This window comes from Dreissena polymorpha, chromosome 10 (genome assembly GCF_020536995.1).
Source record: "Dreissena polymorpha isolate Duluth1 chromosome 10, UMN_Dpol_1.0, whole genome shotgun sequence".
In the NCBI taxonomy this organism is placed as follows: Eukaryota; Metazoa; Mollusca; class Bivalvia; order Myida; family Dreissenidae; genus Dreissena; species Dreissena polymorpha.
Genome location: NC_068364.1, coordinates 41,678,004 through 41,702,872, shown reverse-complemented (window position 1 = coordinate 41,702,872; position 24,869 = coordinate 41,678,004).

Genomic DNA, 24,869 nt, shown 5'->3' with positions numbered 1-24,869 from the left:
TCCTGTGTTAAGCTGTCACCTGGTTTAAAAAATATTCATGCTTTGCTTAAGAGTGGATGTTTAAAAAAAAGATCGACTGTATCGAAATTTACTTGTATTCTGTGGTCGCTGTAGGGCTATATAGAAGTGGGAGAGGTGGGGTCTCAACCTTTTTTCAGAAATTTAGGAATGGGCAAAAACTATAATTTCTCAAGTTATTTCAAATATACATTCATTATTGACATATGAATTTAATGTGTCAAATTAAACATGACAAAAAGCTGCATAACACACGCTGTTTTCTAACTCTAACCTATGCCTGTGGCATAGGTACACTGTAAGTTTATATCAGCTCATGACAAATATGCGAACATTGCCATTAACAGACTTTTTGAAATATTTGTTTGGTACCACTCATTATCGATAACAAAAAGACATTAAATATAAGGAAAGATCATACATTATCTTTTTGATCATTTGGAGAACAAAATTGTTTCAACACCTCCATTTAACCAAACTTTAGCAATACAATACAAAATAAATCATTGTTACTACAAAGTGAGACTGCTTAAATATGTAATTTCATCCTTTGTAACAAAGATTTCTTGCAAATTTCGAGATGTAAATGTCATTTTTGATAATTAATAACTGTCTCCTATCAGACAAGTATGAAATTACCACATGGAATAATATGTTAATACAATGAAACTTGCAGCAACTTTAGATGCAGAGATTACTTCAATCGCTAACTGTTTTTATTTGGATCAAAACCCTATGTTGTGCGTACTCATAAGAATCTTCTAAAACAGATGATTATTATGAGTACCAACATCATAAGTAAAGACCCTTTCACTCCACCATACCTGGACACCTGTCAGGTTCTGAGATGTATCGATATTTCTTTGTATTATGTGGTGGTAGCAGGGCTTTAGTACAATTAACTCTCGATAATTCAAAGTTGGATATATCGAAATATCGAATATATCAAAGTAAATGATAAATCCATTCTAAAGTTTTAATGTGTGATATATTTACTTTTTAAACGAATTAATATGTCTATACATGTTATAGACAGCTTAATTAATACAAAAAGATAACAGGAGCATTGTTTTCAACCTATATTAAGCTATACCTCTGGGAATGCTCAAATTAGAAATCGGATGACTCAAATGTGTGTCTTCTCAAAGTAATTTTCTGGATATTTGGACTTCGACATTTCGAGAGTTCACTGTATGTTGTAAATCCTCTTAAACAAACATCTTCTGGCTTTACGTATTGTTGCAGACGACAAAATATAATAATTGTGAGAAATTGCTAGTAAAATATATAATACTGCATATATTGCGTTGCAAATACTCGAATGTGGGTTTAACTCATTGGTCCCTGTAACAATTTACAGGATACGACTTTAAAACAGTTTCATTTAATTGCAGATAGCAATTTGGATCTTCTGTTTTATACATCATTAACCTTTGAAAACCTTTCGGCAAAAGTAGAAATTGCTCATCAAAACTTCTCCATTTGTCATAAGGTTTTCAAATGTCGCCTGCTACAGGACGCAACAATACGTCTGCAGGCAACAAGGAGTTAAATAACAGGAAAATCCACCCATTATTCTCTTTAAAACGCATAATCTGCATGCAAACAGGATATGCATTAACGATTGAGAAAGGTACAAGAAAAATAAACACATGTTTACTTGCGTCACAATGTTGTCACAATGTGGTCTACTTAATTCTCATGTGTCATAAATTACTATTTCGCCAGTTAGTAACTTATTTTGACAAGCAATTATATTAATTTAAAATAACACACATGACCACATTTGAAATAATGTTATTGTTTCATATCAAACATTTTGCTGTTGTAATAAGTTGGTATCAGTAATATATCGTAGTTCTAGAACGAAAAGGACATATCTTCAGATTGTAACAAGCTGAAGTTTAGTTCGTTTCGATAGATCGAGATCTCAGAAAATTCAATCTCTCCATTTGAAATCACTTCCCGATAGTCAGCCCGATGTTCAATCAACACTTTCGGGTCGTTGTCGCCTAGAAAGATTTAGTTTGAACAATTAAAAGTCTCTCTTTAATCGAGTCTCTACTAGCTAGTATTATATTAACAATACTTGTTGAGACTATGAATTTCGCGCCATTTCAAGCTATTTTTTCAGAAGCTTTATCTTTGTTCTGTAGAACTACATTTCTCCGAGGATGGATTAAGAGATTCTTGTCAACAGGTCAGTAATGACAGTTGTAAAATGGCTGTTCGACATCCGCATCACGACCGACAGCTCGAAAACGAAACGTTCCATGTGTTCATGTTTTGATATACGGAGACAATTCATCTACATTATGTGGATCTGGAGACTCGCTGGCCTGAATCTCTCCCAAATGTCTACTTGACTGTTCAAAAGTTTGTGATTTAACATAGAGTGAATGGGGCCGAAATGACACATGTCTGAGTCCTACAGACCGACCAAGAAGGCCTTATCTGCGTCTGTGATATTAATGATTCCCGAACATTATCCTATCTTGACATCGAACCATTATCCAAATACCTCTCTTAAAACGTCCGAACCGAAATCAATTTGAGTTGAACGCACAGAAAATACTATATCATTACAGAAAAAAAAGTCCGATTTTACAACCTTGCTCTATGTATCATATAAAGAAAGTGTTCGTGTCGCGTCATTTCAGACCTTCTCCATATACAAGTTCCCATATAAAATCGCAAAGATTGTAGTTTGATCATACGCAAGAAGAAGAGCTGTCATTTTCAATAATAAGTAACTTACTCGGGACAATACTTTCTTTAATGCAAATAATCAATAAATCCTTAAATGCATAAAGGTCATTGTCTGTCAAAGTGACGTAAATTGCCACAATATAACGTTTGATATGTTATGCTCATATCAATCACTTGTTAAAGTTTATTTCTATGCTGGTGACTAAGAAGGTCCATTAGGCCGGGTTTGTCATTTGTTTAAATTGTTTATGTATACATTGTTATGTTCACAGAAGTCACGTTAATTAAAAATGTGTCGATATACTAACATCATTAACATAGGAATCCGCAACATATTGTTCGGACAGATATTCTTCTCTCGTTTGGTTCTCGACATTGAAGGAACTCCCTAGCTCAAGAACAGATTTAATGATAACCGGCCAGGACGGATGTGGGTGTCCGCCATTTTGATCCCTTACCCATGACGCTCTGGTATAGCGGTTAAACAGTTTAAGGATATAGGGCGTCATTTCTTCCAGTTTTACCTTTTCTAGCATAAGCAAAATGGCAGGTTTTCTCATTGCGTTCGCCGTATCTACTTCCATTTTGCACCAGCTTTTCTCACAAAATTGTTTTGAAACGACAAATATGATAACTGCAGACTCTTCAATACATCGCATGGCCTCAATGCATACAGAGACACCAGGCTTGAAGTCAAATTCTCCGCAACACACCAAATTTCTGTCGCACTCAAGTGCTAGTGAGACTTCCTCCTTCATTCTAGGAAAATGTTCTCAAGGACGTAATCCCCATCCTCATTGCAAAATGACAGAAATATCAGATTCTTCAGTTTGTCGCCAACTTTGATCTTTTTCACAAATCTTTCCATGGCGTTTTTCTTGTTGAGTCTCCTGCGCAAGATAATCACAATAATCACACAGACAGATAACAAGTATCGAAGCTGAGACAATGCCAACTATCAGAGCAATTCTAAGAACTTCAATCAGATGACAATAGTCTTTAGTTTTCTTCGAAGCGGTTTTAGATATGACGATCTCTTTATTGTCTAGAGAACATACAGGTAGGAGCTCATCGTCACGAACGAATCCTGAATTCACAATCCATTCAACAGATCTGATAAATATGTCGTCGCATTTACACTCCATGGGATTTTTGTGAAGTATGACATCAAGATTGCTGTCACCAGCAATGTACGAAATGTTATTCGTGTCATTTTGGTACTGCGAGATACTTTCACATTGCAAAAACATATCGACATTAAGAACTCTAAAACGGTTTCCGCCGAGGTCTAGAATCGAAGCTTGTTTAAATGGTCAAACTTGAAGTCTATCTGAATAAAAAAGTTATCGGATAAATCTAGATGTCGTAACTCCAAGTTGTTGGTAAACATGTTCTTTGGCATTGTTGTTAATCCATTGTTTGATAGAGAAAACATCTTTAATTTTCTGAGAGGGTTTAAAAGAATCTCAAAGTCAGAATGATGATGTTTTTAACATTTCGTTTAGATTGTTCCGAGAAAGATTTAAATGTTGAATGCACATTGAGGAATGAAACGCTTGGGGCGATATATACACTAGACCGTTGCCTGAAAAGTCTGTTTCGTTGAGACTTTTACTTGTGTTTGGATGTAGGACTACAGAAACATTAAACAACCGCAGGTTGTTGTGGGAAATATCAATTTTACGAAAAGTAAATTCATATCTGGTAAATTGAAGACACTGCCTGTAAGGTTCGTCTCACCCGATTGGTCCTTATGTAGTACGTTACTCATCAACAGTGTTTTCACGTTAGGCAATAGATGGAATATATTAGGCATAAAGAGATTAAATATAATAGATTTGTCTACGTAACCAGGTGCAACATTGATAGCATGCATGAAATAACCGAAATTTAAGTTTCGAATATCCAGCGTTTCTAATGACGGACACGATCGGTTTCCGTCGAATTGGAAAATTCCTAAATCTGGTATATGATTAGTAATAATTGATGCGTTCTTCAAGACTAGATGTTTGAGATGCCCACACAATTTACTGAAAGCGGTCAAGTCAAGTTCTTTGATGTAAAAGTGCGAAAGGTCTAAATATTCAATCTCTTTTTTCGACAGCATTTCAAAAAAGCCTGCATCTAAGGCTACCGGTGTGTTAGAGTAGTAGGACTGAACCCTTGCTATGTTCAGCCTTCGCAAGGAGGGTAAAGTTGTCTGGTTACTTACTGGGGCTACTCTTGATAGTTCTTTTAGTAAACTCATTAAATCCAGTTCATAGTTATCGGACAAGTCCAACATCTCCAATCTATCTAGTCCGCGAAATGTGTTTTCGTAAATAAAAGTAAATGAATTCGAACACTTCACGTTTAAATGTCGAAGGTTGCGTAATCCATAGAATGCTTCACGGTTTTCTACATAGTAAACTGTGTTGCAATGAAAACAGCAATGTATCTCTAAATCCAGGATATCTGCCCATGAAGTTTGATTAAATTGCTTAAATCTTTCATACAAATACAGTCCCTCTAAAATCACGTGTGTAACCCCTGCAGGTATTGACATAGGTGCGGAGTCAACATTGCATTTTAGTACTGAAGTTTCGATCATTTTGCAGTTCCTATCGATGACATAGGCATGTAGGTTTGTAATGTTGAGAATAGTCAATGCAAGAAAGAAGCTAGTAGAAATTTTCATTATTCCACACATTTTGTTTCTTTACGCGATCGTTTTTTGTTCGTAAAATTAACAAAATAAACAATGATACACATTCCATCAATTTTATAATGCAAGTGGAACTACCTCATCCACATTGCTAATCACATTCATATGTTAGCAAAAAAACTGTCCAAATAATGTTCGAGACGAAAATATGTCCAAATCTGTTTTTTTCATATGTTATATGCATTTTTTTAAATAATGGTATAATTTACCCACAATTGAATTATATATTCAGCTGATGCTAGACATATATCATATCTTCGCGATACAAAGTGTTAATCGTCATACAAGAGCAATTAAGGTCCTCCGTTTTTTTCTCACTGTACTGCACACACAAGAGGCTGCAATCTAATCAACAATAAATGAATACTTGAGGAACTCGTATGTAAAATCGTGCATTTCCCCATCCATATTCTCTCCCGAAATGCGCATAGCACCTGTATGTTCGTTACACTGTGACAATGTTTCAATATGATGTAGGAACAAAAGAACATGCCGGAAGCACGTGTAACATTATCAACATTCCATCGATTCCATGCACAATCTCCAACGAAGGAGCGTAGCGGAAACGATAACTTCGGATGGCGATAGATTCCTTATCATTAATGAGTCGCGTTCTGAGAAAACTGGTCATAATGCATTTGCGTGAAGTGTCGTCCCAGATTAGCCTGTGTCGTCCGCACAGGCTAATTAGGGACGACACTTTCCGCCTTAATTGGATTTAATTGGATGAAGAGACTTCATTTAAACCAAAAATGTCATAACAGCAAGAAATATCGTCCTGATTAGCCTGCTCGGATTGCACAGGCTAATCTGGGACGACACTCCACGCACATGCATTATGTCCAGTTTTTTCAGAACACGACACAAATTTACAATCGATACGTATTTCCTAGAAACAGTGTCATGTGACATATCGCCGGCTGAACCCTTTAACCCCTGTGGTAATTTGAGACTTGTCCAAATTCAAAGCATCAAACCATAATTGTAAATTTGTCAAAATACATTTTCAGTTGATATTGAAGAGTAACAACTGTGACCAAGAGAGGAATCGCTCGTGACGAGCAATTCATCTCTTGTTGCAGTTATTTCTGCAGCATTTTTTGGACAAATTAAAAGTTGTCTGCTGCAAAATTGTAACAAGGACGAATCAGTTAAATGGAAGTGCAGATATATTACAATGAATTCTCGTGCTGCTGGAAAATACTGACATGTCAAGCTATGGTTAATATAAACATTTATAAGGTTCAAAACGAGTCTTGCGTAAACATTCGGCAAGGTTGAGCTTTTGCTCAAGATGTGCAACTTTACTTGTTTTAAGGTGTGTATTTTTGATTTGACAATGAAGCTGCTTTCATAATTATTTGCGAGGAAATTCACCCTTTGGCTTACTGTTTCAAATTTGAATCAACGAAGTATACGGTACAGTACTCCGGTAAAGTTTTTTTTCACACCCCCAATATTTTTCTTGGTCAAACCCTATGTTGTTAGTACTAATTAGAATCGCATCGACGAGACAATTCTAATGTGCCCCAACACGTTTGGATTTAATGAAAAAATATCTTATTGCCTTTTATAGTGTAGCAAATGAGACCCTAAATATGGGACCAGAGTAGTCTATGAAAGCCAACAGCAAGTTTTATATATCAAAATGTAGGTCTAAGTCTGAATTTTATTGTAATTGGTATTATTTCTTCCCAAGAGTTGGAGTTGCAATGGAAACAAAATGGCGTCAAAGATGGCCGCCAAAAACAAAAACACACCTTAAGTTGAATAGTTGTCCATATTAAGCATTCTTTCATGACAATTTTTATATTTTATTCTATAATACATAACATTATACATTAAAATAGACGTTTTCAGTGAAAATAGCAGTAAAATTCTTGTAATACATATTTGTAAACCATTTATTTGAAATAAAATGAATCAAAACTCATGCGGATGCTGTTTTTAATAATATATTGATATATAATAAAATACATTGACAAAAACACAGTTTAAATTATGATTGGTTCAATTATTTAACTTAATTTTCAAATAATCCTTTAAAAAATGTAAAGTATTCATTCACATCAGGATCTTGTTCAAACCCATGTTCCGCCCCTAATTTGTCAAATAATTGAATAAGGTCACGCAAGCGAGACAATGGAATAAATTACTTTGAGATATAATTACGGTATTGAGAAAATAATGTAATAATATTAAAATTTTAGATATAATTAGGTTTCAGTTTCTAAAATTTACTTTCAAATAGTAGCTTTTACCAGGAAGCTCTGTTAGTCTAGAGATTAACATGCATTGAATAAGTCATAAAAGACTAGTTAACACTGGCATGTTTTTTGCTATGCTTTGTTTAAATTTGATGTCATTAATGTTGTAATCTTATTAAATGATGAGAAGTCTTTATATTAAAAAAAGCACAATTACAAACTATTTTGTTTGCGTTGACTAAGTTCAAACATAGCTGTTTTTCACCTCAGACAGTAAGTGTGTGATTGCTTCCCTTTGTTATTATTAAGACATGACCTGATGTTCTGTCTGCAGAAGATGAAACAAAAACAAATTTTGGCAAACATGTCATACAAAAGGTATGTATATAGTTTGTTTATTTGTATAGTGCTTAGCCTTATACATATATATGCAACACTTTTAAAGAAAGAAATTTAGAGTCTACTTGGAATTAAGAATAAAAACCTAGGCCTAAAGGCTTAATATTTGAGGGTCAGAGCCCCCAATCTATTTCAAGGCAAAAAGGCTATTAATGTTATCTATTTGTTTATAAAAGTAATTAAATATGAAAGTAATTGTGTTTTTCAATTTGTATGAATGGGAAATTATCAAATAATTAGCTTATAGTACACCCTAGCTCTGTTTTTTAAAACTTGAGTAGTATCCGGATTGATAAAAATAACCGGATATTAGTATATAAAACGTCTTTAAAGTTTAATTTTGATATATTATAATTTTTCTGTTTTTCAGTTCACATTATGAGAAACACATCTAAAGATGGATCTATAGCTTTTAGATGTTGACAAAGGTATGTTTGGGCTATTTAAAAGTATAGTTATTGGCTCTAAGATATCATTCCACTTAATGTAAATGTTTGACATGAGCTTATAACAAATTATTATTTACAATGCATGCACATTTACTCAAAATTGACTTTATAATAATACACTTTTTACACACATAAGATGTGTAAAAGATGAAATTAACATAATTGTTAAAATTTGGAAATATTCTAAATATAGAAATAAATATATACTAGACATCCCTAATTTTGGAAATAAATTGATCCAATTTAGAAGGATGGGAGAGTTCACTAGGCATAAATGGGTTAAACCTTAATCTTCCAGCTGTGACAGGTGCAACAGCAGACCAGTCCGGGTAAATCACTGATGGCAGAATCGAGGATCCCAATAATCAAACAACTCCTTTAAGAACTTTTAGTTCGTGTTAAGGAAGTCATGAATGCCCTCGGCCAGGAACATGCTCCTATTATATTCGATATGAGTTTGCTTTCCATGAAAATTGTTTGGAACAAGCCAGAAGAGCTGCAAGGTGTGATCCCATTAGCAGGTGGGATGCATTTTCTTATGTCTTTGTTTGCTGGCATAGGACATCTGTATGGGGAAGCTGGCTTGAGACATCTTTCCGACTCTGGACTGTATGCACCTGTCACTGTAGCAAATATACTGTCAGTAAAGGAATTTAAAAAGACACTAGTTGCCTTCAAGCTGGTTGATGAAGTTCTCACCATGCGTTTTTGGCAAACTTTAAAACTTGGTGTGGAGAATCAGATAAATTATAATATCGAATAATAATTTAGTTTTTGTGATCACAGTTTGAACAGACATTTAAATACGTGAATTACTCAAAAGTAACAGATGATATAAACTAAACAATCATCAATGAATCATAATTCAAATCTGAAAATGCCACCAGCCCCTTCTGCAGTATGGAATACTTTACACGGTCTGTGGATAAGAAGACCGCAACGTGTAATGTGTGTAAACTTAGTGTTACATATGCGCGGTCTGCTACAAATCTGTGGAATCATTAAAAAATACAATCCTATGACACGATGTTTTTCATTCTATTTGTGCCCGATCACAGTATCGGCCATAGTATTATTCGACAGCGATACAATTTTTCGATAGCAACGTTAATAAACAGCCTCGTATTTAGCAAACGGATATAACTTACAAACCAATGGAATTAACATATAACAAGGTAAAATCAATCCAGCCGTTTTATTCGAATATTCGATTGAATGAATTTGCGAACATTCGAATACCGATATTGGTATTCGATGCCATCCCTAGTTAAAACTTTGTCACAAAGCGCATTAAAGAAGCAGAAGACACAGAGATCTCAAGTGTGTGGAGAAAATATGTTTAAAAGACTTTTAGCCATTAATGCATACAAGAAAGTTCCGGCAGAGAGATTATTTTCCTATGAAAATACAACTGTACCAGTCACCATGTTTTCCGAGGAAGGAAAAATGATAATAGCCAAAAAATCAGCATTCATGCATACGACTGAAGGTCTTTTGACTGATGTCCTGCATGATATAGTAAAACCAGACACCATTATTTTTGACGGAATGGCAATTATACAGTCAATTGTTTTACAGTCTGAACAAAGCACATTCAAAGATATGGCAACATTGTTTGAAAAATACATGATCTCAACATCCCGCAAATACAAATCTGTACAACAAATCCATATCATTTTTGACACATATAGTGCAAATAGCATGAAAGGAGAAACCAGACGACGTAGAGGAGACTATGAGTCATCTAACAAGGTGCATGTTCACAGCAATTTGAAAATTCCCACAGACTGGAAGAAATTTTTAAGTTCATCAGCAAACAAAGCTTAAGTTTAACACATTTTACACCGGCTTTCTAAAGGAAAACTCAAATCTGAAAACACATGAAAAGATCTTCATTAATGGCGGAGCAGACACAGTGTCTTGAAATTACAACAGATGGTTGCCGAAAAATAAAGGTTCTTCAATCAAATCAAGAAGAAGCTGACACACTGATGATGCTACATGCCAGATATGCAGCAGATATAGGAGGAACCTGCATTGTTGTACATTCACCTGACACAGATGTTCTTGTTCTCTTGATGCATCATTACAAAGCAATTGGGGCGAAAGAGCTTTATTTACTCACAGGAAGAAACACTTCTCACGTAGACGTAAACGTTTCATTCCAATCCATGATGTTGTTCACAAGCTGACTGAAGATCATATGAAAATCCTGCTGACAGTTTATTGTATCACAGGCTGTGATACAACCAGTGGGTTTCATGGGAAAGGGAAGAATAAAGTATTCAATTTGTTCATGAAATATGCCAAGACTTTCCAGAATTTGCATGATATAGGTGAACAATTGAACCTTCAGAAGTTACAAAAGGATGCCTGTGAAAAGTTTGTTGCTCTCCTATATGGAACATTGTATGAAATCAGACGCATTCGAGCTGCAACATCTGAACATCCCAAAGCCTTGCCTCCATCCAGAGACAGTTTTTATCTACACTGTCTCAGATGTCTTCTACAGCTCTGGATATGGCGCCATTCCCTTGTTGCAAAACATGACTTGCCATCACTAACATTGTTTGATTATCAAGAATAACTTATTTCATATAAATCAGAAAACATATTTTCCATGTATTACCTTGATATAACCCAAACAATTACTAAAATAATAACATATGGTCAAGTGTTTTCCAAAAATTTTGTCATTTTATAGGTCAAACACAGTTCTTTAATCTTGTTGTTATTGTCAACACGTTAGAAAAGTCGGTATTGTATGTACAATGTACACTTCTCAATGCCATTTGTTCATTGTCTGTATTGCTGTGACATGATATTGTTTTTCCATAGAAAGACTGAACTTAAAGTTTACCGATGTACTGCTCTAGTGTATGTTACTTGTTGACTTCACACTACTCGATTATAGGATATAATGTATTATCTTCAGAGATGCAATATTGAGTATCTATTGAGATTTGCTTGTATTTCTGTATTACATACTTATCAATATTATTTATGTTAATATTGATTTATTCGAGTTTCAAAAAATAAAGAAAAAAAATTGAATGACACAAGTGGTTTGTAACCTTTAACATTTTAGTAGAATGCAATCTTTCGATTTTTATATTTACATCCAGTTGGTAAAACATTGTTAAGAAGTATGTTCAAACATTGTTAAGAAGTATGTTCAACGATTGTTATATTGTTCATAACTGTGATTGTATGTCATCGCACAATAATTTTGACATGTTCATCTTATTTGAAAATAATGTATAAAACAGTATGATTTATATACATGTATGTGTCACAAAACACATGTGAGGTGGTTCCAAAAGGCATTTCTGAAATAAATGAATGTTTTGTGATGTTACATCCCTTTATTATAGTCAGTGAATGGTTTTGTCAATCTAAATGACAGTGTTTTTTTTATAAATCATTATTTTCTTAAATACTTATCTACAAGGTGATAGAAAAATAATGACCAAAGAACATGTACAAGATATAAGTGTTGTGTTACCTTTAACATTGTTACAGTGTGTCACCTTTTTTAAATTGTACATCTAGTTGATAAAAAGTTTATTATTGGTTTAAATGATTGTTATATTGTTTGAAGCAATTGTATGTGTCATTTAACCATAACCATTACCATGACATGTGCATCTGATATATAATATTGTATCTAAAAGTATGTTTTATATATGTGTCACAAAACATATGTTAGCTTGTTCTAAACTGCATAACTGATATATTTCATGATTGTTATGTAATGTAAAACCTATGATAATACTCAGTAAATGATAATGATAATATAAATGACACTTTTTTTGTATTATACATTATTTTCTTGCATTTAAGTATGAAACAAGTGTTATAATAGACACTAATTTGACCTTTGACCTTCGTTTTGACCTTGACATTTTTTTATTTATGAACTGAGTTGTTGTTAATAATATATTGTATAAATATACAATATTAAATTATTTTTTTATACATTATGGTGTTGTTATTAAAAATAAATTTTATTTAAACTAATATGGTTGATTTAATTTCGCCTTTACATATTAGTGTCGGCCATGTTGTACGCCATCTTGTTTTTTTACCATCTCAAACCTATTTGGAGAAAACGAAAGTCGTTTTCAAAAACTACAGACCTATACGAATATTTTGACATATAACACTTGCTGTTGAAAATCGTAGACCAGTTACCCCCTAAAATAAGCTAGTAATTTGGGCCTGTTTGCTACACTATTAAAGACCCTTTCACTCCCCTTATATAGAGCCCTGCATGTATTTTATAGATGTGTTCATCTGTATGGCTCTTCAATTATATTGTCGTTTGCTGCGCACAGATTTTTGAACACGTTCAAGGACAAAAACGGAAGCGTATTGAAACGCTTACGTTTGATCGAACAATTAAAGCCCTTGAACGACTAGAACGATTTCTGTTCACTTCCCATCGCTTCTGTTCGATGTAACATAGCCGTCCAAGAAGTAACGAAAGCTTACGTAACAAAAAGAAGGAGTTTTTTTAATGCACCTCAGGGAACGAGATCGAGCGAGAGTTTACAGGTTTGATGTGTTCTGCATGTGGCGAGACGTTATCTGTATATACTGAGGAGTAAACCCTTTACTTCATGTGGCAATTTCAGACTTGTCCAAATTGTACGCAAAGCAAACGACAGTAAAGTATTATTGAAAACAAAAATCGTATCATGAAATTGGGCAGAAAACGTTGGGGAAAGGATTTCATTTCTTGTCACAAGTAATTATTTCCTTTATAAAAATGGTTTCTAATTTTTTTTTCCTACTGATAATTTATGAAGTAATGGATTCATGACCCGTCCTAAAATCTGCAAGTTGCTAAAAGAGATAAAAACTACATAACCACCGACCACAGAAGTATTTGCCGTGCAATATTCTGTTCTTATTTCATTGCCTTCCTTTGAAATTATAATATGATTCTGGAATTTACAAACTAGTGTATTTAACCCATACCAAACGATAACGAGATTTTACGGTTTTGTTGCAGACGACTCTAGAAATCATAGTGAAAAAATGATAAATTGCTCATTATTAGCAATTTTTCCTTGTATCACAATGATTTCTACCCTACCTAATAAATTTTGTAAAATTATATTCTGATTTTAATTGTCGTCTGCAACTTCATTGAATTTCAGACACTCCACAATATAAATGTGTCGTTGGGTAAAGGTTTAATGTGCAAACGGAAGAAAAGAGGAAACATAGACTATCTCAAATAATTTTCAGGACGACACAGCCGCACATCAATGGGAACAGAAATCGAAATTATCTTTAATAGCTATCGCCAGTACTTCAGTCATATTACACTGACAACTGTAATAGCTATTGCCAGTACTTCTGTCATATTACACTGACAACTGTAATAGCTTTCATCAGTACTTCAGTCATATGACACTGACAACTTTCATAGCTTTCGCCAGTATCTCTGCCATATTACACTGACAACTGTAATAGCTATTGCCAGTACTTCAGTCATATTACACTGATAACGGTAATAGCTTTGGCCAGTACTTCTTTCATATTACACTGACAACTGTAATAGCTATTGCCAGTACTTTTGTCATATTACACTGACAACTGTGATAGCTATCGCAAGTACTTCGGTCATATTTCACTGACAACTTTAATAGCTATCGCCAGTACTTCAGTCATATTACACTGATAACGGTAATAGCTATTGCCAGTACTTCTGTCATATTTCACTGACAACTGTAATAGCTATCGTCAGAACTTCAATCATATTTCACTGACAACTGTAATAGCTATTGCCAGTTCTTCTGCCATATTTCACTGACAACTGTAACAGCTATTGCCAGTACTTCAGTCATATTTCACTGACAACTGTAATAGCTATTGCCAGTACTTCTGCCATATTTCACTGACAACTGTAACAGCTATCGCCAGTACTTCAGTCATATTTCACTGACAACTGTAATAGCTATTGCCAGTACTTCTGTCATATTTCACTGACAACTGTAAGAGCTATCGTCAGATCTTCAATCATATTTCACTGACAACTGTAATAGCTATTGCCTGTTCTTCAGTCATATTTCACTGACAACTGTAATAGCTATTGCCAGTACTTCAGTCATATTACACTGACAACTGTGATAGCTATTGCCAGAACTTATGTCATATTACACTGACAAGTTATCTTAATTGTATTAATCATGTCTTTCTCCAGTCCTAGGTCAGAACACTTTCTTGCCAAAAGGCACTCCAACAAAAAAGACAAATAAAAGAGAAAATGAATCTGTTTTAAAGATATGTCCGCCCAGAAGAAGTTAAAATCTATAGAAAAAATTCCAACTTACAAACATGTAAGACAATATAAGGAACACAAATAATTTAAATGTAATGGAAACCGCACACATTGCGATACATTATAACACATATCAATAACAACGCATATCAAATATCAACGTTTACTATATATTATCAAAATCATTGGTTCCAGAGAACTGACACAGAAACGTAACATTCATTCGAAAATGCCGTATTATTAAGCAAATGGCGAAATCTCCACGAAACATTATTTAAGCAGAACAATAAGCAAGTCTACTCAGCAGGGATGCTGCATGTGAGGTGTCATGCAATTCGGATCGGAAGTGTCCAAGATTAAACGCGTAAAGCAACTATAATTCAAATGGCAATATTTCGCTGGATAACAGGCTCATCCTGTATTTCGCCTAGTTTATTTTCTGCTATGACCCGGTGCCGTTTCGCGTATTAGTCGGAAACGCAGACACGTTTCCGGTATTATCCTTATTAGTTAGGCACCGTTTACACACGTCACTAAGTCAGTTTGAGCCAGTCCCGTGTTTGCACAATGCCATAAACAGCGGAAATCCAAGAAAAATCCATATCAATTTACTTTCGATATCACTTGAGACTTTAACGGAGTGTCATAATTAGTTTTCATAGACAAACACGAGGTAATTGAACATAAAAAAGAATTAATCCGCATTTTAATGTAAATTATTATACGGACAATAAACACTTGATCTTGTAACCAGCAAAAACACATAAACGTAATTTGGAACAACACAAACAATAATGCGTCATTTGAAATCTCCGTAAGGTTTGATTAAATTCATTTTCGATTTTACCTGCGTCAATAGAAATTCCCTTAAAATTTATATCAACTTACTTTCGATTTCACACGAGACATCAACAAATTGTCCCCATACATAAATTCGAACGAACAAGTAAGTAATGCTATAAATTACTTCTAGATTTTATCAAACATGTTTATTATCATATGGCAAATTAAAAACATTATTTGCACATAATGCAAATGATAAACATTCGCGCAGTTTATTATTGTAACAGAGAACGCCACGTGATTGAAAAGTATACTTAGAAAAACAAATGATGTTATACTTTTTTAGTAATAAAAAAAACTTCAAACTTGATGTGATATTTTCAGCACTGGTTGCTTGTTCATCAAAACATTATCGCCTTTGTCTTTCTATCTATTAAACGTTATATTAATGCTTCTTTGATTCAAAGCTGTGTTTTGTGAAAGTGATCGTCAAGTTATAAATGGTCTGAACTGTTATGGCATGGTCAAATATGAGACAAAAGAACTTGTATAGAATTGTTATTGTCTGTGTTTCCAACTTTTTCCAACAATTATGTAATTCGTGTTCATTGCGGGAGAATTGACGAGTATGTCTGTGTTCTAGCGAGTCGCTATCAACAGTCCAGTAAACCAGGTTAAATATTTTGGCTTTATTCTGATGCTTAATTTCCAGACCCCAATAAGTCAATTTTTGGCCATGTAGAGTTTTGATACCGCGGGAATCATCTTTATAGGACCTTTGTAATGATAGCACATGATTATATTAGAGTGTAAGTGCCTTATGTAACAATAACGAAACACCTGAAAGCTACTGAAAGTAATTTAAATAAACATATTTAATCCAGTTTTATCAAAATGAAACAAATTGACGTACGGGGATATACAATTTTAGTCCACAATGTGTATCGCTATTTGCATGAACATCTAAATGTATAATAGTTTTGAGTGTTGTGTTTGTTACATATTCCATTTTAAACTCCATGCTCAACTAAGAAGTACAATTAACTAAGAACTATTAGAACAAATCTGTAAGACATTTCTCGATATGCTGAACATTGACCACAATAGTGCAACTATGATGAATTTTATGGCTTTTCAAATTAATGCTTTGGTTATTTTTTTTGGCAATGCACTATCTTGTTAGTCACAATTTTGAAAGTTCTGATAAGAATTGTAATGGGAAACTTAAAAGGAAAAAAATAATTGCTATGATGGCCATATGTTTTGTATCTATATAAATATTTGTGTCGATAATGTTGTTGCACTTCTTTAAAAGGAAAGGAGAGTTTTGCACTTGTCAGTCTGTCGACCCATCCAGCCTTCTGTCGGTCTATTCTTATATCAGACCAATAATTTGTTTTTGTTTAATTAATAAAGTATTGGTTCTAGAAATATAGAACTTTGCAAATATATCAACCAGCATTTGGACTTGCACAGCTCTATATTTTGCTCTGGATACCTTTTACCTTAAAGTAGTTGTGGACCTTTTTGTTAGAGCAAAAAATACACGTTTAAACATATCAAGCCAGAGAGCTTAAACTGTACAAACATATTAGCCAGCATGTGAATGTCAGCACCTATAAACATGTATTTTTGGCCGCAGGTTTTTGACACAAAAGGAGTTGTGGCCTTTTGTTTTATTTTTTCACTATTGTTTATATAACTGAAAACTTTTGCTGATGGGTGGCTGAAACTTTACAAACATATTAACCAGAATGTAAATATGAGAACATTCATGTTTGGCTTCTGATATTTTTGTCACAATCTGAGTTGTGGCCCCTTTTAATGAAAAAAATTGTATGATGTGTTGCCCATAACTAAAAAATATTGCAGAGGTAAGGCTGAAACTTTCTCAAGCACATTTAACACCATGTGATTATTTGTAGCACCTCCATATATTGGTTAATATATGGGAACACCCAAGTGGGCGGGAAGCTGCGGGCAGTGTGGGAAATATTTGTCCATAGACTGTGTCGCACATATCTAAAAAAGTATTGCAGCAAGAGGGCTGAAACTTTGCAAACATATTTATCATCATAATTAGGAACATGCACATTTCCATTTTTTGGTTTGCATGTTATCAACACAACCAGACTTGTGGCCTGTTTTTTCAAAATGCCATTTTTTAACGTGTGATGGTGGTAACTTTGAAATTTTTGCTGTTGCAGGGCTGAAACTTTGCAAACATATTAACCAGTGTGTGTATTTATTTTTTATATAAAGACATTCATGACTCCATGATCTATTTTTTGCCAATTTTTTCACTTGCTTATGTATTTTGATCACCCGAGACTGTTCAGCTGTATTTTCGATGCTACTTCCACTATTACCACTACTACTACTACTACAACTTCTGCTACTACTACTACTGCTGCTGTATCAGAAGTAACTAACATGTATAAAAGATAGTGTACGATACATATAAATATTTATAATACTCAACGAAACAAATAACTGCATTTTCAACATTATCAAAATAGTTCATCGACAGCAATATTTGTAAACAGTATTATAAAGCACAAAATAAATATATGATGATACTTCTTCTTGAAACGATGATTTTTTTCCCTTAATCCAAATGCTTAATTTCCTAAAAGGCCATGGTCAACGAATCCAAAAAATGAAGATCGCTCGGTCTTTTGCGTTAACTTTTTTGTATTATACATGTTTATGTTCTTATCTTACAAAGACGAACGTTTAAATCCATCAAGACATTATTAGTAAACTACTGAGTCACTTTAAAATATTTATAAATGTGAATTGGCGCCACCTCTTATTCTAAGCGCCACCTCCTTGGAATTGGCTCCATCTCTTTTTGAAAAAAATGCAAATTTATCTGTTAGATCATCTAAAAGCCGATGTTTTTGTGCATGTATTAACGTGTACATGTTAAAAGCAATCGTATAATGTAATGAGCGATTTAATTGGCTAGGAAAGTGCTCGTCACACAGGCAAAAGACATCAATTTGCTTTTACGAATTCTACCATGCCACAACTTATATAGGTCCTCGAAAACTTGTTGATGGACCTTACATTCTTGGTTGTATTGCACAATGGTCTGATTCATTGTATTGATTAACGAAAGTTTACGATTTAGTGCTCCATGTTTTAGACGATTACGATTAACGGTAAAAGCATTTTAAGGTAATAATTAAACTGCATGACTTTGATACAGTCCATCAGACGAATGCCTTCAATACGTGTATTATATATATATATATATATATATTAACAGCGCGTGACGTCACGACATTACACATACACGTCATGATTCCAAAAAAGACATCAACTTTACATGTACAATTCATGGATTTTGTGAGAATTTTTACATTTCAAGGACTCGATATAATTTTAAGAAGGATTTATTCACGGCACATTTAAGAATCAATATAATTGAAAGTCTTGGAATGCCGAGGGTTCTTATTAAAATTCCAAAAGTGCTTTGAATTGAATATTGCAAATAAAAAGAGCGAATGTGTCTTAATTGAAGATACGTCCAATATGCGACTTATGTCGACAAATCACGAGTTCTAAAAATGCTATACTTTTAAATAGAACAATTATTTCAACTCAGGTGACCGTATTGGTCACTGTTTTACATGGAGATTTATGAAATAAAAAGGCTTCTGGAGAATACGGGTATCGATCCAGTTACCTCTCACATGCTAAGCGAGCGCTCTTCCACTTGAGATAAATCCCCAATGTAGTTACATCTGAAATGCCCTTTTCATCAGACTCACAGCACACCACATTCAATTTTGGAAGTAAAGCCTCTGACCTTGTTGACTAAACACTGCATACTAATATTCAGCATTAATATCTGAAATTGTAAAAGCAATGATAGGAAACAGATTTTCCTTAATTTACAGAAATACTGAATTGTGCAGATTTGGTTATAGATACCTGATGGTGATAGTGACACAGATGTCCTGTTGTCAAGGTTTGGATGTTGTGAAAATGATGATGAAATACTGGCAACGATGGCACAAGTTCGTGGCCCTTGGTCCTTTATTTACTGGCAGGTAACGTTAAAGCTTGAGTGTATTTGCATGTTTATGAAACGACTTATTGTCACGATAATTAAAGGTCAGTGTTACTTATAGATGTACGTAAAGTTTTCACTATTTACAAGCAGTCACCTGGTTTAGCTGTCAATATGCATTCCTTGCAACTAGTTAGAGTGGTAATTACACCTGTAGTTAATAGTCACTAGTTGTCTGCGACTAGCAGGCATCATATTTTGTAACAAAAATAACTTTCACTCTGTTTCATTCAAGAGTCCAATTACAAGTATGCTACCAAATTATGGGAGTGTGAAAAGACCGTTGTAGACTTCCGGTCACTATTCAAAATTTTGTCAAAGTCGCGTGTTCGGAGCCTGTGTGAGTGTGAAAAGAGTGGTTTCGAGATGTGGAAAATCGTTCCGTTGGTGTTCAGAGCCTTTCTGGAGTGTGAAAAGACCGTTGCAGACTTCGGATCACTATTCAAAATGTTGTCAAAGGCCGTAGAACGGACCTTTTCGCAATGACTCCTTAGTGATATGTCAGTGCCTGTATTTTCATATGAGGATGTATATGTTGACTTTAACGTGTATAGCAGGATCTGTGAATTTAATATCACGATATCTATGATGACTCTTAACTGTGTATGTCAGTTTCTGTTGATGTAATGTGTTTTTATAAATTATGTCCTTTTTCGTATTTGATTTAGACACCCGTTGTATTTCTCTATAAATACAATATACAAGTTACACATTTCATATATAGCAATGAATACTAAGTAACATCCAAAAATATTACAATAATAGTAACTGATATATAGTATTATGCAACATGAATTATTCACACAACATTTTAACAAATCCTAAATATTCAAATAAAAAAAGTTATATATTTCCGTGATAAGTCGTCATATAAAAAAAAGGGTAAGGGAAAAAAGAAAATAAGTAAACATTTAGCAAACAAATTACAACATAACTTCTAATATATTTATAAGTGTAGTGTGAGCATTTGTTTCATTATCCTGTATTTGAAAGACTAAATTGCAAACGAGCGTCAATGCAGGGTGCAAGTTGTAAAATGTATACATAAACACCATGCATACAAACAACATCACGACGGTATTCGAGCAACGGAGGCTGTTCTGCAGGTATGAAAGTTCTTTACATCAATACTGCAGTAACATGTGAGAATAAAACGTCGAGTAAAACAAAATATCTATCCATCGTGTAGGGATACCTCCGCTAAATGCCACTAGGGTTAACAGTCATCACGTGAATGAATTATCTTAAAAGAACACAGGTCTAAGTAACATACTTGGGCGTGCCAAAATTACACCCGGAACTGTGAAACATCTCTCATTAGAAATGCAAAACATCTGTGTCAGATGGTATTTTAAGTATGAATATAATCTTCTCATCACTGTAGTTATCTTTATCTTGTATGTAAACCAATACAAATACTGTGTGGTTCTGATACGATACGATTCCTAACGCTAAATTAAATTTCGATACGATACAATATGATACGGTACGATACGATGCCATACGATTAAATATGATACGAAACGATACGGTACGATGTATTATTACAGATTGTGCCAACAACCCCCTGGGTATTAGTAAGTCCCTGAAACACGTCAAAGACGCGCAGTTGAGCGGATACAACATGTATAGTTCTTACGCCGCCACTGGCGGCACAATAGACGGTGAAGGCGCCTGGTACGGAATAGATGCCACGTCGTATTTTCAAGTGGCCTTTGGTAAATTTCGCACGTTAGAGTTTGATCATTTTCCACTTCGGTAAATTTCGTACATGAGAGTTCGATCATTTTCAAGATTAAAAAATAATGTAACTATGTACATAAAAATTGGTATTCGTTCAACGCGATGTGCGCGCATCGAGCACTGTTTTTATTCAACCAATCATCAATATACTCTCAATTAAGATTGATGCAACATGAGTAAATTATACTCTGAAATTAAGTCGAAAACGAAAGTAAGTTTATGCAAAACACCAATGTGTATCGGTCAGCGTTCAATTCGTTTGATATACTATTTGTAGATTCCCAAGTATGGTTATGTTCACACTGGAACATGAATATGGTAGTTTTCCAAGTATGGTTATGTTTTTTACTTCTTTCAGGAGATCATGTCACCAATCATAAGCTAAAGAAAAAGGAATGGCATCATACTCTAAAAGAGTAAGTTCTTTACTTGCATTTCAGTGAAGACTGTGTTGTAGATAAACATTTTATTATGACTTTAATTTGAAACTTTAGAGGAGGTTTGAATTTAAAGAGAAAATACTATTAGGCTATATGTCAGTTACCGAATATAACAATAATAGTATTTTCTCTTTGAAATCAAACCTCCTATAGAGTCAAACTTTATGTGACATTTCTTTATAAAGGTTTTTGATTTTCAGAGGTTGCTTTTCCTTCTTCATAAAACATCATACATTATTTTTAATCTAAAGCTTTAAACATGTTTGCGAATTTCACACCAATGGCTAAAGCTTTAGACTTCAGAGAGGTGCTGATTTTACTTGTTATATACCATAAATTTATAGCACAAAATAACGTTTTTATACGCATTAAAATTCACCGTGAGCAGTGCCTAATAAAAAAATCTATTCGGGAGGGGAAATCCCTCCCGTACCTCCCCAGTCACAATTTTCTGTGTACGACCCTGCCGGCATTTCATTTTCCGGAATTATTTTTTAAACGCTTTCAGATATTGACCTGATATGTAGTGTGTGAGTTTACCTACATTACTTACAGATGAAGTATGAGTTTTGTTTCGGTCCATTTTTTTGCGAAGTTATGGGCCTTGGACTAAGACAAAGAAACTTACCTTTTCAAAAAATGACGAGTATCAATACCTCTTTAATTGCACCCAACATTATTTATTTTTGCCAAAGCCTGTATCAGTTGCTTCAATTCGCTGCTACTCTTTCATTGGTCAATCAAAAGACGTGTTACATCAACCATCGATTGATGCAGCATTCAGGATCACCAGGGGTAATGGCTGATGGGAGTTGTGTGTACAAGGCGATAGGAAAACATTGCCTTGGGGCTTATCTCCATTGGCGAGCGCTAATCCCGTTGTTTATCAGGGACAATAAAACACATCTGTTATTTTGTTTTGAAGGAATGTGTTCTATTGGCCTTTTCATAAGAGTCATGCAAAAGTAAAACACCAGCCTTGCTATTCATGTGAAGATAATTAATAAACACAACTAGACTATTCGGAATAGTGGTTATTAATTGTACACACGATAAAAAAAAGATACAATAATCAAAGCGCTAAAAGCATTGCAGTTGTTCGCTATTGCATAATCTTAGACGCAACTCATATTTCCAAATTATTTTATAGCTTTTCAAATCGCAAGTGGAAAATGAACACAACCCATTCAAATTTATTAAGTGTGTCTTAACGCACAGGTTGAGATGTGTGTACTCTGTTTATCATGATATTTATGTTCTAGAGATAACTTAAACAGAATGACAACATGTCTCTTTTTGAGACGTTCTGAAAGCATTAAAATAAGATGAAAATTGTATTATGTGAACCAGTTAATATAAAATAAAATTTGCAATCACCATCATATTCAATGAATATTGTTTGAGTATCGAATTCCTATCACACTAAGAATATATTTCATAATGGAAATTCCCTTTTCAAAACTTGTTTTGACACCATATACAATTCAAAATAAACAACAAGATAATCGATCAAAATAAAAACATCAATATATCTGCGAGCAATACTTTTTACTCACAAATTAGGTAGTCATAAAGGCAGTACTTTGTTCTTTATGCATTACTTGTTACCTTAGTAGTTCACACGGTGTCAATCAGTCTCTGAACTTATCATGGGTATACACTATATCGACAAGATTACGCCAGTGAATGAAACAGGTAAACAGAGATTCGCTAAGCGAGCTGAGCATATCAGTTAATCGCTGACTTGTATACGTTCCTCTGTAATTATGGTGTTTTATTGTTGCGTTCCTAATTGCAACGCTTCAGGATTTGATGACAATATTTGAATGTTATTTTTTTTTTATCTAACGACCAAATTTATGCGTAAAAACACATATGTAGCATACTGTCGTTCAGAACATATATAGGCTATACAAATTACAAGAAAAGATAGTATTAAAACTTAGAATCAATAAATGCTTAAACAAGGCTTTTAACAGTTATTAAATAATATTTTAAGGATGAAGGCTTTTACCATTTATTAAATTATGTAAATAACAAGATTATGTAAATTACAAGAAAAAATAGTATTAAAACTAAACATCAATAAATGCTAAAACAGGGCTTTAAACATTTATTAAATTATATTCTTAGGATTTATTAAAATTATGCAAATTACAAGATTATGTAAATTACAAAAAACTAAGATTCAGTAAATGCTTAAACAGAGCTTTAGCATTATAAAATTATATTCTTAGGATAAAACTATATTCTATAAAGAGGTTCTTGATCTGCAGATGGTAAATTCTTGATGCATGTATGACTATGTGGTGTTAAGTGTTTATTTATTACCAGTGCTGATAAGCATGACCAATTGTTGAGAATACCTCTTAAACCCATTAAACAGTTGTAGAGGATCCGTGGTCTAGTGGTAACACACTGACTTCACAATCCTGAGATCGCTGGTTCGATCACCCGCTGCACCTAACCTACAAACTCGTCTTTCGCATGAGACGTTAAACCGAGGTGCAGTGTACTAGCTGCTATACACCGGGCACTAAAAGACCCAGGGTCACCTCTGGAACGGGGTGTCTCCTGTAACTTGCACTATCCCCCGTAACCAACTAACACGTCTTTCTGGGGGCGATGGCCATATGGGAGACAATCCCGGTGCACTCGAGAAAAAACAAAACAACAACAACAACAGTTGTTAACCACTAGTTAATATGTAGTGTATTGGAGAGTCCCTTTCTCATTTTTTACTGTTTCGCTGGCGCGGGAACATTGTCGATACAGTCTATAGAACACTAATGCGCTTTTTCTGCATAGCAGTTTTACCCGGCGTTTCACCTTAAATGACCTCAACATAACGTCAGCTGGCACGAATTAATACATTCGAATATTGTATAGGCTTATTCGAGAGAAATTCCCTGAAATTTGGCTACATCACTGTGTCTGTGCATAGCGTAAAGGATTTAGCACTCTTCAATTTTCGGAATTCCGGACTACTTTCTGAATGTTCGAACGACACATAGACACAAATTGTGGCCCAGTTAAAATACGTG